Source organism: Oncorhynchus masou, chromosome 13 (genome assembly GCF_036934945.1).
Source record: "Oncorhynchus masou masou isolate Uvic2021 chromosome 13, UVic_Omas_1.1, whole genome shotgun sequence".
NCBI lineage: Eukaryota > Metazoa > Chordata > Actinopteri > Salmoniformes > Salmonidae > Oncorhynchus > Oncorhynchus masou.
In genome coordinates this window covers 44,572,257-44,588,076 of record NC_088224.1, presented here as the reverse complement: position 1 = coordinate 44,588,076, position 15,820 = coordinate 44,572,257, and the positions used below count along the sequence as shown (strand labels likewise).

Here is a 15,820-nt window from a genome sequence, read left to right as displayed (position 1 = left end):
ACCTTTTTCCCATTGAAACTCTAACACGTTCAAAAGCATCTATTGGAACAATATAGAACGTGGGGAATGGTCAGAGGCGATCTATTAAACACTAATATCATTTTGTTTGTTATTTTGTGATGTCAATAAAAATGTTATAAATGAAATACTGTAACTTGGAAAGCATACCCACTACATATATGACGTTTCCATACTATGTGTTGTGCATGTAATATGAAAATTATGAAAGTGTTTTGTTAAGAGACTTCTTGGCGCACCCATCCCGTTAGCGGGATCATTTTTGTCAACATCCGCTGAATTGCAGAGCGCCAACTTCAAATTCAATTACAAAAAATATTTAATTTTCTTGGAATCACAAGTGCAATATAGCAAAACACAGCTTAGCTTGTTGTTAATCCACCTGGCGTGTCGGATTTCAAAAAAGATCTACAGCAAAAGCAAACCAAGCGTTTGTGAGGACATCTCTCTCAGCAGACAAAACATTACAAACAGCTAGCAGCAAAGTAGATTGGTCACGAAAGTCAGAAAAGCAATAAAATGAATCGCTTTGATGATCTTCGCATTTTTGCACGAGACTCCCAGTTACACAATAAATGTTCCTTTTGTTCGATAAAGATTATTTTTATATCCAAAAACCTACATTTGGTTGGCACGTTTTGTTCAGTAATCTATAGGCTCGAGCGGTCACGACAGGGCAGACGAAAATGTTCGTAGAACCATGTCAAACGTTTTTTATTATCAATCCTGAGGTTGTTTTTACAATAAATAATAAATAATATTTCAACCGGACCGTAGCTTTTTCAATAGGCGAGAGAGAGAAAATGTCTGCTCCATCCACTGATGCGATGTGATCATTCTCACTCATTTTTCAGAATAAAAGGCTGAAACTATGTCTAAAGACTGTTCACACCATGTGGAAGCCATAGGGAAAGGAATCTGGTTGATATCCCTTTAAATGGAGGGAAGGCATGCAATGGAACAGGGAGTTTTCAAAATAAGAGGCACTTCCTTGTTGGATTTTCCTCAGGTTTTTGCCTGCAATATCAGTTCTGTTATACGCACAGACAATATGTTGACAGTTTTGGAAACTTTAGAGTGTTTTCTATCATAATCCGACAATTATATGCATATTCTAGCTTCTGGGCCTGAGAAATAGGCAGTTTCATTTGGGTATGTTTTTTATCCAAACATCAAAGTACTGCCCCCGACAAATAAAATTTGATTTGATTTGATTTGAACAGGTTAAGAGAGGGGTGTGATTTGATAAGCTATAAGAGATAATTGTTTTATATACAGTGAGTAGTCACCGCCCCAGAGTGAGGGGCAAAAGGTATAAATGAAAAAACACATTAGACCAGAAAAAGCGTGAATCAGCAGCTGCACTTTTAAAATGGTTTGAACTCTGAATCTCAACACGAGGTGGACAATCACTGGTACGGCTGATTTCCTGTCCTAAGTAAAGTATCTTAGAAAGTGAATTTAAGTAGGACCATCTTGTTACTCTGCTCAAACCATCTTATTACGCTACTCTCATCACCGAACTGGGGAAACGTCGATATGGCTGGCTAGCCTATCTTCAAAGAAGCATCTTCAAGAGCAAATGGAAGGAAAATCAACGCTGTTGTTCTCTTCAAGACTACACGACAAGTCACCAAATACCAGACAACTACAAAGAAGTACAACAGTAGAAGAGTTGTTGGAACCATTCCGGACAATCAGAGACAAGCGTGTCGCAAAAAGGCCCAACCCCCTTTCAAAGGCTGCCATGTTCACCAAGAGATCGCCGGCGAACTCAGGCATTTCACGTAAATACATTCATGATTTCTTACTCAAAGTGTGTGGCGGTTTGTGTGCAAAATGCATGGTTACTATAGGTGAAAGTAGTTTCTGAATATACCAATGTTAAGTGTCTCTCTCCCTCTCCATCTCTTCTTTAACTTCATTGGGATAAGGGGCAGCATTTTCACTTTTGGATGAAATGTGTGCCCAGAGTAAACTGCCTGCTACTCAGTCCCATATGCTAATATATGTATATTATTCATAGTATTGGATAGAAACCACTCTGAAGTTTCTAAAACTGTTTGAATGATGTCTGTGAGTGTAACAAAACTCATATGGCAGGCAAAAACCAGAGAGAAAAATCCAACCAGGAAGTGGTAAATCTGAGGTTGGTCGTTTTTCAACTCAGCCCCTATTGAAGCTACAGTGGGATATTGGTCATCTTGCACTTCCTAAGGCTTCCACTAGATGTCAATAGTCTTTAGAACGTTGTTTCAGGCTTCTACTGTGAAGGGGGCTGAATGAAAGGGGAATGAGTCAGAGGTCTGCCAGCAGCCACGAGCTCACGACGCGCGTTCATGTTAAAGTTACCTCGCGTTCCTTTGCTTTTCTACAGACAAAGGAATTCTCCGGTTGGGACATTATTGAAGATTTATGTTAAAAACATCCTAAAGATTGATTCTATACTTCATTTGATATGTTTCTACAACCAGTAATATAACTGTTTGGACTTTTCGTCTGACCTTTCTGCTGGACTTGCACGCGCATTTGGATTTGATTACCAAACGCCCTAACATAAGGAGGTATATGGACATAAATGATTAACTTTATCGAACAAATCAAACATTTATTGTGGAACTGGGATTCCTGGGAGTGCATTCTGATGAAGATTATCAAAGGTAAGTGAATATTAATAATGCTATTTCTGACTAATGTTGACGACACAACATTGCTGATATTTCATTGGCTGTTTTGGGCTCTGAGCGCCGTACTCAGATTATTGCATGGAATACTTTTTCCGTAAAGTTTTTAAAAAATCTGACACAACGGTTGCATTAAGGAGAAGTTTATTTGAAGTTCCATGTATAATAGTTGTATCTATCATCAATGTTTATGATGAATATTTCTGTGAATTGATGTGGCTCTCTGCAAAATCACCGCATGTTGTGGAACTACTGAACATAACACGCTAATGTAAAATGAGAATTTTTAAATATGCACTTTATCGAACAAAACATACACGTATTGTGTAACAAGAAGTCCTATGAGTGTCATCTGATGGAGATCATCAAAGGTTAGTGATTCATTTTATCTATATTTCTGCTTGACTCCTGTCTTTGGCTGGAAAAATGGCTGTATTTTTCTGTGACTTGGTGGTGACCTGACATAATTGTTTGTGGAGCTTTCGCTGTAAAGCCTTTTTGAAATCAGGATTAACGAGAATTGTATCTTTAAAATGGTGCCTAATACTTGCATGTTTGAGAAAATTGATTTATGAGATTTCTGTTTGAATTTTGCACCCTGCAATTTCACTGGTTGTTGGAGAGGGGTTCCGCCCGTTCCCAGACAGGTTAACAAGCGGCCATGTTGTTGTCATTCCGCTAGGGACCTGTTTTCAGCGTATTAAGTCTCCAGTCAATAACCGGTGCAGAGTGTGTATGTTTATCCTGTGTTCCCATTTAATTAGCTAGTAAATAAATAATTAAACCAGTTTGTGTAGTACTGAATCATAAGTAAGGCTTGGGTTTTTGCAGATGCAAGGTTATGACTGTTCAGAATGATGGTATGATACGAGGTTATAATTAATATGTTGACTGTTTATAGATGTAATAGGCAGTGGTGTAAAGTACTTAAGAAAAAATACTTAAGTATTACTTAAGTAGTTTTTGGGGGGTATCTGTACTTTACTTTACTATTTATATTTATATACTACTTTTACTTTACTTCACTACATTCCTTAAGAAACTATTGTACTTTTTACTCCGTACATTTTCATTGACACCCAAAAGTACTCATTACATTTTAAATGCTTAGCAGGACAAGAAAATAGTCAAATTCACACACTTATCAACCAAACATCCCTGGTCATCCCGACTGTCTCTAATCTGGCGGACTCACTAAACACACATGCTTTTTTTTGTAAATGATGTCTGAGTGTTGGAGTGTGCCCCTGGCTTTCCATAAAGAAAATGGTGCCATCTGGTTTGCTTAATATAAGGAATTTGAATATACAGTGGGGCAAAAAAGTATTTAGTCAGCCACCAATTGTGCAAGTTCTTCCACTTAAAAAGATGAGAGAGGCCTGTAATTTTCATCATAGGTACACTTCAACTATGACAGACAAAATGAGAAGAAAACAAATCCAGAAAATCACGTTGTATGATTTTTAATGAATTTATTTGCAAATTATGGTGGAAAATAATTATTTGGTCACCTACAAACAAGCAAGATTTCTGGCTCTCACAGACCTGTAACTTCTTCTTTAAGAGGCTCCTCTGTCTTCCACTCGTTACCTGTATTAATGGCACCTGTTTGAACTTCTTATCAGTATAAAAGACACCTGTCCACAACCTCAAACAGTCACTCTCCAAACTCCACTATGGCCAAGACCAAAGAGCTGTCAAAGGACAACAGATACAAAATTGTAGACCTGCACCAGGCTGGGAAGACTGAATCTGCAATAGGTAAGCAGCTTGGTTTGAAGAAATCAATTATTAGGAAATGGAAGACATACAAGACCACTGATAATCTCCCTCGATCTGGGGCTCCACGCAAGATCTCACCCCGTGGGGTCAAAATTATCACAAGAACGGTGAGCAAAAATCCCAGAACCACACAGGGGACCTAGTGAATGACCTGCAGAGAGCTGGGACCAAAGTAACAAAGCCTTCCATCAGTAACACACTACGCCTTCAGGGACTCAAAACCTGCAGTGCCAGACGTGTCCCCCTGCTTAAGCCAGTACATGTCCAGGCCCGTCTGAAGTTTTCTAGAGAGCATTTGGATGATCCAGAAGAAGATTGGGAGAATGTCATATGGTCAGATGAAACCAAAATATAACTTTTTGATAAAAACTCGACTCGTCGTGTTTGGAGGACAAAGCATGCTGAGTTGCATCCAAAGAACACCATACCTACTGTGAAGCATGGGGGTGGAAACATCATGCTTTGGGGCTGTTTTTCTGCAAAGGGACCAGGACGACTGATCCGTGTAAAGGAAAGAATGAATGGGGCCATGTATCGTGAGATTTTGAGTGAAAACCTCCTTCCATCAGCAAGGGCATTGAAGATGAAACGTGGCTGGGTCTTTCAGCATGACAATGATCCCAAACACACCGCACGGGCAACGAAGGAGTGGCTTCGTTAAGAAGCATTTCAAGGTCCTGGAGTGGCCTAGCCAGTCTCCAGATCTCAACACCATAGAAAATCTTTGGGGGGAGTTGAAAGTCTGTGTTGCCCAGCAACAGCCCCAAAACATCACTGCTCTAGAGGAGATCTGCATGGAGGAATGGGCCAAAATACCAGCAACAGCATGTGAAAACCTTGTGAAGACTTACAGAAAATGTTTGACCTCTGTCATTGCCAACAAAGGGTATATAACAACGTATTGAGATAAACTTTTTTTGTTGACCAAATACTTATTTTCCACCATAATTTGCAAATAAATTCATTAAAAATTCTACAATGTAATTTTCTGGATTTTGTTTTCTCATTTTGTCTGTCATATTTGAAGTGTACCTATGATGAAAATTACAGGCCTCTCTCATCTTTTTAAGTGGGAGAACTCGCACAATTGGTGTCTGACTAAATACTTTTTTCCCCACTGTATATATTTTTTTGATACTTAAGTATATTTTAAACCAAATACTTTTAGACTTTTACTCAAGTAGGATTTTACTGGGTGACTTTTACTTTAGTCATTTTCTATTAAGGTATATTTACTTTTACTCAAGTATGACAGTTGGGTACTTTTCCACCACTGGAGATTGGTAAAGACCTTTTAGAGTTTATTTTAGGAGATGATAACCGCTCTCGTGGTGCCCCGTATCCTGACAAATTAATTGTCACATGATTAATTTAACCGGGTAAAAATGAAACATAATTAGTTAAATAGATAAATAACAGTCTTCAGATGAATGTTAAAGTCAAGTCACGACATCAGTAAAGGTCACTGTAATATAATATAGGTATAATCAACTCAAAGGTGTGTACTTCCTTAAAGTGCCAGAGGGAGGCAGTGCCACACCTTACAATGGCCTGAAGTGTCAAATAGTATCTCTAATGTTGATTTGAATATTCAATCATCAATCACTTATTCTCCCATTCATTAGCTCAGGTTATTAGATTGCTGCTATGCATTAGTTTTTAAATCATGGGTCTTTGTCTGGTTAGTGCAGAGTGTCAAGCACATTGCCTCACGAGGTTTTGGAGGATTTGTCGATGACAGACAGAGCTCATAACCATTTCATAGTATATTCTCCCTATGTTTTACTTTCTCACTATTTCTCCCTCCATCTCTTTAAGGTAAGCAAAGTTGATTATTGAATTCAAATATATGAAGCCAAAGTCATATGATAAACTAAAGGCTAGATAAATAAAGTTGAACCTTTATTAGAATTTGAGCATGTTTGTAAGCTGGCTAGCTAATTTAGCTAGCTAAACAGAAAAGGTTAGGCTACTTTAGTTTGCCACTTTACAAGCTAGCAAGCTAACTCCTTAAAATATTTTTTTAGTTATAGGATATGCCAAATAGAGCTACAGACCCAGCCTGACATTGGAAATGAGGTAATTGCATCTTGTTTTTCAGTATTTCAATGTGGAGTCGATTGATGGGACTATGTTTCATGAAGCCATTAGAAGACTGTTGCTGACTGAGAGGAGGTATGTATACATTATTTCTTATGAATGATGTATAGTAAGTCTTGGTGATTCAATAGCCTAGTTAACCATTACATTACTTTTAACACACTATTTCTATGTTTTGCTCAGTCTGGCACTAACCCAGAACTATCAGAAGCATCTTTCTTTCGGCTGCTGCTGAGAACAACTGCATGGAAGTTGTTCTTCCACATTATAGTACGTATTTGTCTGCATAGCATTTTGTCTTCATTTTATCAGATTAACTCAGGTTTTTGCAAATGTCTTATTATTTTCTGGAACTAGTCAGGCAACAACCCATACTGTACTGGCGGTAGATAGCCCAGCGGCTAAAGAGGTGGACCTGTGGCAGGAGTTGGACCTGTGGACAGTTTGAATCCTGGGCCGAGTTCTGGAAAAAACAAACGGAATTAATCTGACAAGTGGAGGGCTGCAGGGTTCATATCCTCAAAACATTCACCTACCGTTGGGCCGTTGAGCAAGGTCTTTAACCCCAAAACAGCTCCATTCAGGGTCACTGCACTGCAGCTTCAAACTGTTCTCATCTCAACTGTATGTGTCAGGTCTGCTGTTTGGGGGTTTAGAAACAGAGCAGAAGGCATGTTGTTTTGGTTTGCTGTAACTAATGGACAAAGTTGTATTGTATTTTATTGTAAAGAAGTCAGCCAGAGTTGACATGGGCCATCATTCAAACAAAGAGATGTCAGCCAGAGTTGACGTTGGCACATTTCCAAATTATGTTTGCATAAAATGACAATAAATTCTATATACTATGCAGGTATTCTTTTGTCCATGATTGAATTGTTTATTAAATTATATTCTTAGCAAAAAATATGACTATTTAATAGTAGTAGACATCATTCATAAATGGCACCATGCAAGGTTCTTTATGGAACCATTTTGTTTCAGTGAAGTAAAACCTGATCAAAGAACCCTATAAAAGGGTTCTATAACTTTTAGGGGTTCCATATATGAAGAAAGCGATGGAACACTTTTTAGTTCTATAAGGAACCTTTTTTTCTAAGAGTGCACATGTCTGCTGCATAGAGAAAAGAGAGCAGGAAATAATGTAAATAAGGTATTTGGAAATAAGGCATGGAAATAAAAGTGGTGAAAACATGTTGGCTCACTATTTAAAAGAGAAGATGGAAAACAAGTTATAGAACAAGCTATAAAACAAGTTATAGAACAAGCTATAGAACCAGTTACAGAACAAGCTATAAAACAAGCTATAAAACAAGCTATAGAACAAGCTATAAAACAAGCTATAGAACAAGCTATAGAACAAGCTATAGAACAAGCTATGAAACAAGCTATAGAACAAGCTATAAAACAAGCTATAGAACAAGCTATAGAACAAGCTATAAAACAAGCTATAAAACAAGCTATAGAACAAGCTATAGAACAAGTTATAGAACAAGCTATAGAACAAGCTATAGAACAAGCTAAAGAACAAGTTATAGAACAAGCTATAGAACAAGCTATAGAACAAGCTATATGAAAAATACCAGAAGCCAACTAGCGCTACCTGCACCAAATATATATATATATCTTGACTTGGAGTCAAAGTATCGATATACTATATACATTTATACAGCACACAAATTCAACCTATCTCCGTGTACACCATTTTCACAGCGATGAGCGTGAACACCTTTTCTCCCTTCACTCACACATTCACACTACGGGACAAGTTTGTCAAATAAACCTCAGCCCCCAAGCAGCTTCACAGAAAGAGGCCTTTTGATAAAGCTATCTCCAGTTTGGTGCTGGTAGATGGATGAGCTCTCCGTCTCTAATGGCCAGATTAAGATGCTCGGAGTTGGATGATGAATCCTGCTGATTGCACCTTCTGCAGTCAATCCTCTTCTCTACTTTCCTCTCAGCGGCAGGCAGCCACTGCATGCTGGGAGGAAAATTACTGCAGTGGACTCCAATCTCCTGATCTGTCTGGTGTGAGCAGCTAACACTGACCCTAGCCGTCCAGGGCAGAGCTGCTTTACAGTTCTTACTGTACCCACCGATCAATAGTGGATTTAGGGAATTACTGGGGCTATCGTATCATTTCTTGCACCCTACGCATTCATAAATGTTCCTCTGAATGCAAGATCCGTTTCTGCTGGGGGAAATCAATAGCCGTCCGGTAGGCCAGCTGTTGGATTTTTATTACTTCTGAAATCAGATCACAAGTCTCTGCTGCTGCGAGATACTGGGGAGAGAAGCAAAAGGCAACATTTAGACTAGTTAGTTCATAAAAGTAACATGTTTCCCACCCTTCACTTAAAAGGAAAATGCATTGAATTTCATGCAAATGAAAATGGATTGAGCTGGACAAAGTAGAACCTATGACTGATGCTAGCCACCAAGTTCAATTTAGAAACTAGGTCATTAGGATTTTGACCTTTGTAGCAGCAATGCTTTGTTTTTTTTCACTGGATGAGGAATTGGAAAAGGGCTGACGGTGGGACATTTGGCCATGAGGAGTCCTACTCGTCCCGCCTCTCAGATGGATGATCGTCCCCTGTGAGCTGCACACTAATCTGCCAGTCATCCATGTCCAGACCCTCATCTCGCAAATGTCGGGATGAAAGAAGCACCCACCGGTTCTGTGCGTGTCAGGAGTACAGGGAGACGGCCTTAGTGCGAAATGTCAGCGTTTTGCCTCTGAAGCTGGACTCATCAAAGGGGGATTAGTGTCCAACTCGTGGCCTCGGCAGGACGAGGAGGCCGGACTGACGGGGTAATCTCTCTGCATCAGGACTGCCCAAATGGCACGCTATTCCCTATTGTCTGGTCAAAAGTAGTGCACTATGTAGGGAATAGGGTGCCATTTGGGACGCAGGCCCAGGAGTGATGGCCGTGTTGAGGGGACTCTGGTGGCCCTAGCTGCCCCACACACCTCAACCGCCATCTTTCCCCAGGACTTGAGGCTTATTCAATGACAGGTTTTACTTCTCGGGTCTCACTGGGGTCAATATCATTAGATATTAGGACATAATTATCTCCCTTCCCCTGGCCTACTTAATGCTGTTTGGTAAAAAACATAATTATTTATTTATATATAAAAAACATGCTGAGTTTTGTAATGTTGACTTCAGATATATCCTCAACATTAAGTATGTACTGTGCCTTTGGAAGGTATTCAGACCCCTTGACTTCATCCACATTTTTTCATGTTACAGCCTCCATTGGATAATTTAACAAAAAGAATCATCAATCTACACACAATACCCCATAATGACAAAGCGAAAACAGGTTTTTAGCCATTTTGCAAAAAACAATAACACAGAAATACCTTATTTACATAAGTATTCAGACCCTTTGCTATGAGACTTGAAATTGAGCTCAGGTGCATCCTGTCTCCATTTATCATTCTTGAGATGTTTCTGCTTTGTCATTATGGGGTATTGTGTGTAGATTGATGAGGAAAAAACCAATTGAATCAATTCTAGAATAAGGCTGTAACGTAACAAAATGTGGAAAAATTCAAGGGGTCTGAATTCTTTCTGAAGGAACTGCATGTATTCTCACCAGGCTCCTCTTAGCTAATCCTATATTGATGTGATTACAATTTTCTATGGACCACTTACAATTCCAAAGTTTGTTTGTTGTTTCAAAGCATCTTAATGTGAATTAATCATTCCCATACTGTAATTACATAAAGATATTGTTGATCGGCTATTCCCAAACTGAGGCGCCGTCGGGGGCTACGCTAAATGAAAATGTGACTCACATTTTCAAACAGTCCATTTCGATTTTCCAACAGGGCTATACATTTGGGTGAGGTTTTGTCACGTTCTGACCATCGTTCGTGTGTGTTTTCCTTGTTTTAGTGTTGGTCAGGACGTGAGCTGGGTGGGCATTCTATGTTGTGTGTCTGGTTTGTCCATTTCTATGTTAGGCCTGATATGGTTCTCAATCAGAGGCAGGTGTTAGTCATTGTCTCTGATTGGGAATCATATTTAGGTAGCCTGTTTTGTGTTGGGTTTTGTGGGTAATTGTTCCTGTCTTTGTGTTTGTGGCACCAGATAGGACTGTATTGGTTTTTTCACGTTTCTTGTTTTGTAAATTGTAGTACTTTCATCTTTATTAAAGATGCACAAAACTAACCACGCTGCATTTTGGTCAGCCTCTCTTTCCCCACAAGAAAACCATTACAGAATTACCCACCAACCAAGGACCAAGCGGCGTGGTAAACAGAGGCAGCAGCAACAGCAGCAGCAGCAGAGGCAGCAGCAGAAGCAGCAGCAGCAGGAGCAACAGCAGCAGCAGCAGCAGCAGTGGGAGAGGCTGCACTATTTGGAGAAGTGGACTTGGGAGGAGATCCTTGACGGGAAAGGACCCTGGGCAGAGCCAGGGGAATATTGCCGCCCCAAAGCCGAGCTGGAGGCAGCGAAAGCAGAGAGGCGGCATTATGAGGAGCTAGCACGGCAGAGCGGCTGGAAGCCCGAGAGGCACCCCCAAAAATTTCTTGGGGGGTGGCACAGGGAGAGTGTGGCAAAGGCAGGAGCCAGACCTGAGCCAACTTCCCCTGTTAACCATAAGGAGCCATGGATGTTATCGGAGCTATCGGCGAAGCTGAGGGCTGAGTCTGAGAGGGTCGTGGAGTTATTGGACAGAATGGAGGAGAGTGAACGGATGGGAGATGAGGAGACACTCGAGGAGGTGTTAATAGAATTGGGGGAGTGTGAAGAGAGAGAGGAGTTGATTTGGCGTAGTATGCAAGGCATTCGCCCTCAGGTGTGTTTCCCCAGCCCGGTACCACCAGTGCCGGCACCCCGCACCAGGCTGTCTCCGTTCCTTCAACACAGGTGCTCCCGCCTGTCCGGCGCTACCAGAGTTTCCGCCCCTCAGTCCAGAGGCGCTAGAGCCCCTCAGTCCAGAGGCGCCAGAGCCCCTCAGTCCAGAGGCGCCAGAGCCTCTCAGTCCAGAGGCGCCAGAGCTTCTCTGTCCAGCGCCGCCTGAGCTACCCGTCTGCCCAGCGCCGCCAGCGCCGCCAGTCTGCCCAGTGCCGTCAGTCTACCCAGTGCCACCAGTCTGCCCAGCGCCGCCTGAGCCACCTGTCTGCCCAGCGCCGCCAGTCTGCCCAGCGCCGCCATTCTGCCCAGCGCCACCAGTCTGCCCAGCGCCGCCAGTCTGCCCAGCACCGTCAGTGCCGCCAGTCTGCTCAGTGCCACCAGTCTGCCCTGCGCCGCCAGCGCCGCCAGTCTGCCCAGCGCCGTCAGTGCCGCCAGTCTGCCCAGCGCCGCCAGTCTGCCCAGCGCCACCAGTCTGCCCAGCGCCGTCAGTGCCGCCAGTCTGCCCAGCGCCGCCAGTCTGCTCAGTGCCACCAGTCTGCCCAGCGCCGCCAGTCTGCCCAGCACCGTCAGTGCCGCCAGTCTGCCCAGCGCCGCCAGTCTGCTCAGTGCCACCAGTCTGCCCAGCGCCGCCAGTCTGCCCAGCACCGTCAGTGCCGCCAGTCTGCTCAGTGCCACCAGTCTGCCCAGCGCCGCCAGCGCCGCCAGTCTGCCCAGCGCCGTCAGTGCCGCCATTCTGCTCAGTGCCACCAGTCTGCCCAGCGCCGCCAGTCTGCCCAGCACCGTCAGTGCCGCCAGTCTGCCCAGCGCTGCCAGTCTGCCCAGCGCCACCAGTCTGCCCAGCGCCGTCAGTCTGCCCAGCGCCGTCAGTGCCGCCAGTCTGCCCAGTGCCGCCAGTCTGCCCAGCGCCGCCTGAGCCACCTGTCTGCCCAGCACCACCTGAGCCACCCGTCTACCCAGCGCCGCCAATCTGCCCAGCGCCGCCTGAGCCACCTGTCTGCCCAGCGCCACCTGAGCCCCCCGTCTGCCCAGCGCCGCCAGCGCTGCCAGTCTGCCCAGCGCCGCCTGAGCCACCTGTCTGCCCAGCGCCGCCTGAGACACCCGTCTGCCCAGCGCCGCCTGAGCCACCAGTCTGCCCAGCGCCGCCAGTCTGCCCAGCACCGTCAGTGCCGCCAGTCTGCCCAGCGCCGCCAGTCTGCCCAGCGCCACCAGTCTGCCCAGCGCCATCAGTGCCGCCAGTCTGCCCAGCGCCGCTAGTCTACCCAGTGCCACCAGTCAGCCAGGATCCGCCATTCAGACAGGATCTGCCAGAACTGCCAGTCAGCCAGGATCCGCCAGTCAGCCAGGATCCGCCAGTCAGCCAGGATCCGCCATTCAGCCAGGATCTGCCATTCATCCAGGATCCGCCATTCAGCCAGGATCTGCCAGAACTGCCAGTCTGCCCAGCACCGCCAGTGCCGCCAGTCTGCCCTGCGCCGCCAGTCTGCCCAGCGCCGTCAGTGCCGCCAGTCTGCCCAGCGCCGCCAGTCTACCCAGTTCCACCAGTCTGCCCAGCGCCGCCAGTCTGCCCAGCGCCGCCAGTCTGCCCATTGCCACCAGTCTGCCTAGCGCCGCCAGTCTGTCCAGCGCCGTCAGTGCCGCCAGTCTGCCCAGTGCCGCCAGTCTGCCCAGCGCCGCCAGTGCCGCCAGTCTGCCCAGCGCCGCCAGATCTGCCATTCAGCCAGGATCTGCCATTCAGCCAGGATCTGCCATTCAGCCAGGATCTGCCAGTCAGCCAGGATCCGCCATTCAGACAGGATCTGCCAGATCTGCCAGTCAGCCAGGATCCGCCAGTCAGTCTCCGTTCCTTCAACACAGGTGCTCCCGCCTGTCCGGCGCTACCAGAGTTTCCGCCCCTCAGTCCAGAGGCGCTAGAGCCCCTCAGTCCAGAGGCGCCAGAGCCCCTCAGTCCAGAGGCGCCAGAGCCTCTCAGTCCAGAGGCGCCAGAGCTTCTCTGTCCAGCGCCGCCTGAGCTACCCGTCTGCCCAGCGCCGCCAGCGCCGCCAGTCTGCCCAGTGCCGTCAGTCTACCCAGTGCCACCAGTCTGCCCAGCGCCGCCTGAGCCACCTGTCTGCCCAGCGCCGCCAGCACCGCCAGTCTGCCCAGCGCCGCCATTCTGCCCAGCGCCACCAGTCTGCCCAGCGCCGCCAGTCTGCCCAGCACCGTCAGTGCCGCCAGTCTGCTCAGTGCCACCAGTCTGCCCTGCGCCGCCAGCGCCGCCAGTCTGCCCAGCGCCGTCAGTGCCGCCAGTCTGCCCAGCGCCGCCAGTCTGCCCAGCGCCACCAGTCTGCCCAGCGCTGTCAGTGCCGCCAGTCTGCCCAGCGCCGTCAGTGCCACCAGTCTGCCCAGCGCCGCCAGTCTGCCCAGCGCCGTCAGTACCGCCAGTCTGCCCAGTGCCGCCAGTCTGCCCAGCGCCACCAGTCTGCCCAGTGCCGTCAGTGCCGCCAGTCTGCCCAGTGCCGCCAGTCTGCCCAGTGCCACCAGTCTGCCCAGCGCCGCCAGTCTGCCCAGCGCCGCCAGTCTGCCCATAGCCACCAGTCTGGCCATTGCCACCAGTCTGCCCATTGCCACCAGTCTGCCTAGCGCCGCCAGTCTGCCCAGCGCCGCCAGTCTGCCCAGCGCCGCCAGTCTGCCCAGCGCCGCCAGATCCGCCATTTAGCCAGGATCTGCAATTCAGCCAGGATCTGCCATTCAACCAGGATCTGCCATTCAGCCAGGATCTGCCAGTCAGCCAGGATCCGCCATTCAGACAGGATCTACCAGAACTGCCAGTCAGCCAGGATCCGCCAGCCAGCCAGGATCTGCTCGATTTATCAACCTGCCTGAGCTTCCTCTCAGTCCTGAGCTTCCTCTCAGTCCTGAGCTTCTTCTCAGTCCTGACCTTCCTCTCAGTCCTGAGCTTCTTCTCAGTCCTGAGCTTCCTCTCAGTCCTGAGCTTCCTCGGTCCCGAGTTGCCCCTCAGTCCGGAGCTGCCCCTCAGTCTAGTGTGTCCCGTTGTTAGGGTTCCTAGTCCAAGGTTAGCGGCGAGGGTCGCCACTCAAGGGACGCTAAGGATGGGGAGCCAGGATCCGCCAGTCAGCCAGGATCCGCCAGTCAGCCAGGATCCGCCATTCAGCCAGGATCTGCCATTCAACCAGGATCCGCCATTCAGCCAGGATCTGCAAGAACTGCCAGTCTGCCCAGCACCGCCAGTGCCGCCAGTCTGCCCTGCACCGCCAGTCTGCCCAGCGCCGCCAGTCTACCCAGTTCCACCAGTCTGCCCAGCGCCGCCAGTCTGCCCAGCGCCGCCAGTCTGCCCATTGCCACCAGTCTGCCTAGCGCCGCCAGTCTGTCCAGCGCCGTCAGTGCCGCCAGTCTGCCCAGCGCCGCCAGTGCCGCCAGTCTGCCCAGCGCCGCCAGTGCCGCCAGTCTGCCCAGCGCCGCCAGATCTGTCATTCAGCCAGGATCTGCCATTCAGCCAGGATCTGCCATTCAGCCAGGATCTGCCAGTCAGCCAGGATCCGCCAGTCAGCCAGGATCCGCCAGTCAGCCAGGATCCGCCATTCAGCCAGGATCTGCCAGAACTGCCAGTCTGCCCAGCGCCGCCAGTGCCGCCAGTCTGCCCAGCGCCGCCAGTCTGCCCAGCGCCGTCAGTGCCGCCAGTCTGCCCAGCGCCGCCAGTCTGCCCAGCGCCACCAGTCTGCCCAGTGCCGTCAGTGCCGCCAGTCTGCCCAGTGCCGCCAGTCTGCCCAATGCCACCAGTCTGCCCAGCGCCGCCAGTCTGCCCAGCGCCGCCAGTCTGCCCATAGCCACCAGTCTGCCCATTGCCACCAGTCTGCCTAGCGCCGCCAGTCTGCCCAGCGCCGCCAGTGCCGCCAGTCTGCCCAGCGCCGCCAGATCCGCCATTCAGCCAGGATCTGCCATTCAGCCAGGATCTGCCATTCAACCAGGATCTGCCATTCAGCCAGGATCTGCCAGTCAGCCAGGATCCGCCATTCAGACAGGATCTGCCAGAACTGCCAGTCAGCCAGGATCCGCCAGTCAGCCAGGATCCACCAGTCAGCCAGGATCTTCCAGATCCGCCAGTCAGCCAGGATCCGCCATTCAGCAAGGATCTGCCGGAACCGCCAGCCAGCCAGGATCTGCCGGAACCGCCAGCCAGCCAGGATCTGCCGGAACCACCAGCCAGCCAGGATCTGCCGGAACCACCAGCCAGCCAAGATCTGCTCGATTTATCAACCTGCCTGAGCTTCCTATCAGTCCTGAGCGTCCTCTCAGTCCAGAGCGTCCTCTCAGTCCTGAGCTTCTTCTCAGTCCTGAGCTTCCTCAGTCCCGAGCTGCCCCTCAGTC

The 15,820-nt window shown here is 47.7% G+C and overlaps 1 long non-coding RNA gene across 2 annotated transcripts in view; it reads left to right on the top strand.

Annotated features, from left to right (window-relative positions):
• LOC135552401 (uncharacterized) overlaps positions 1 to 7,374 on the top strand; it is a 58,610-nt gene extending 51,236 nt beyond the window's left edge. The window contains exons 3-4 of one of the 2 annotated variants that reach the window (XR_010457429.1): positions 6,586 to 6,659; positions 6,768 to 7,374. This is a non-coding gene — a long non-coding RNA (uncharacterized LOC135552401). Of the gene's footprint in view, positions 1 to 6,585 lie in introns of both variants that reach the window. The other variant, XR_010457428.1, reaches the window with a different exon arrangement.
• The last annotated feature ends 8,446 nt before the right edge of the window (positions 7,375 to 15,820 follow it).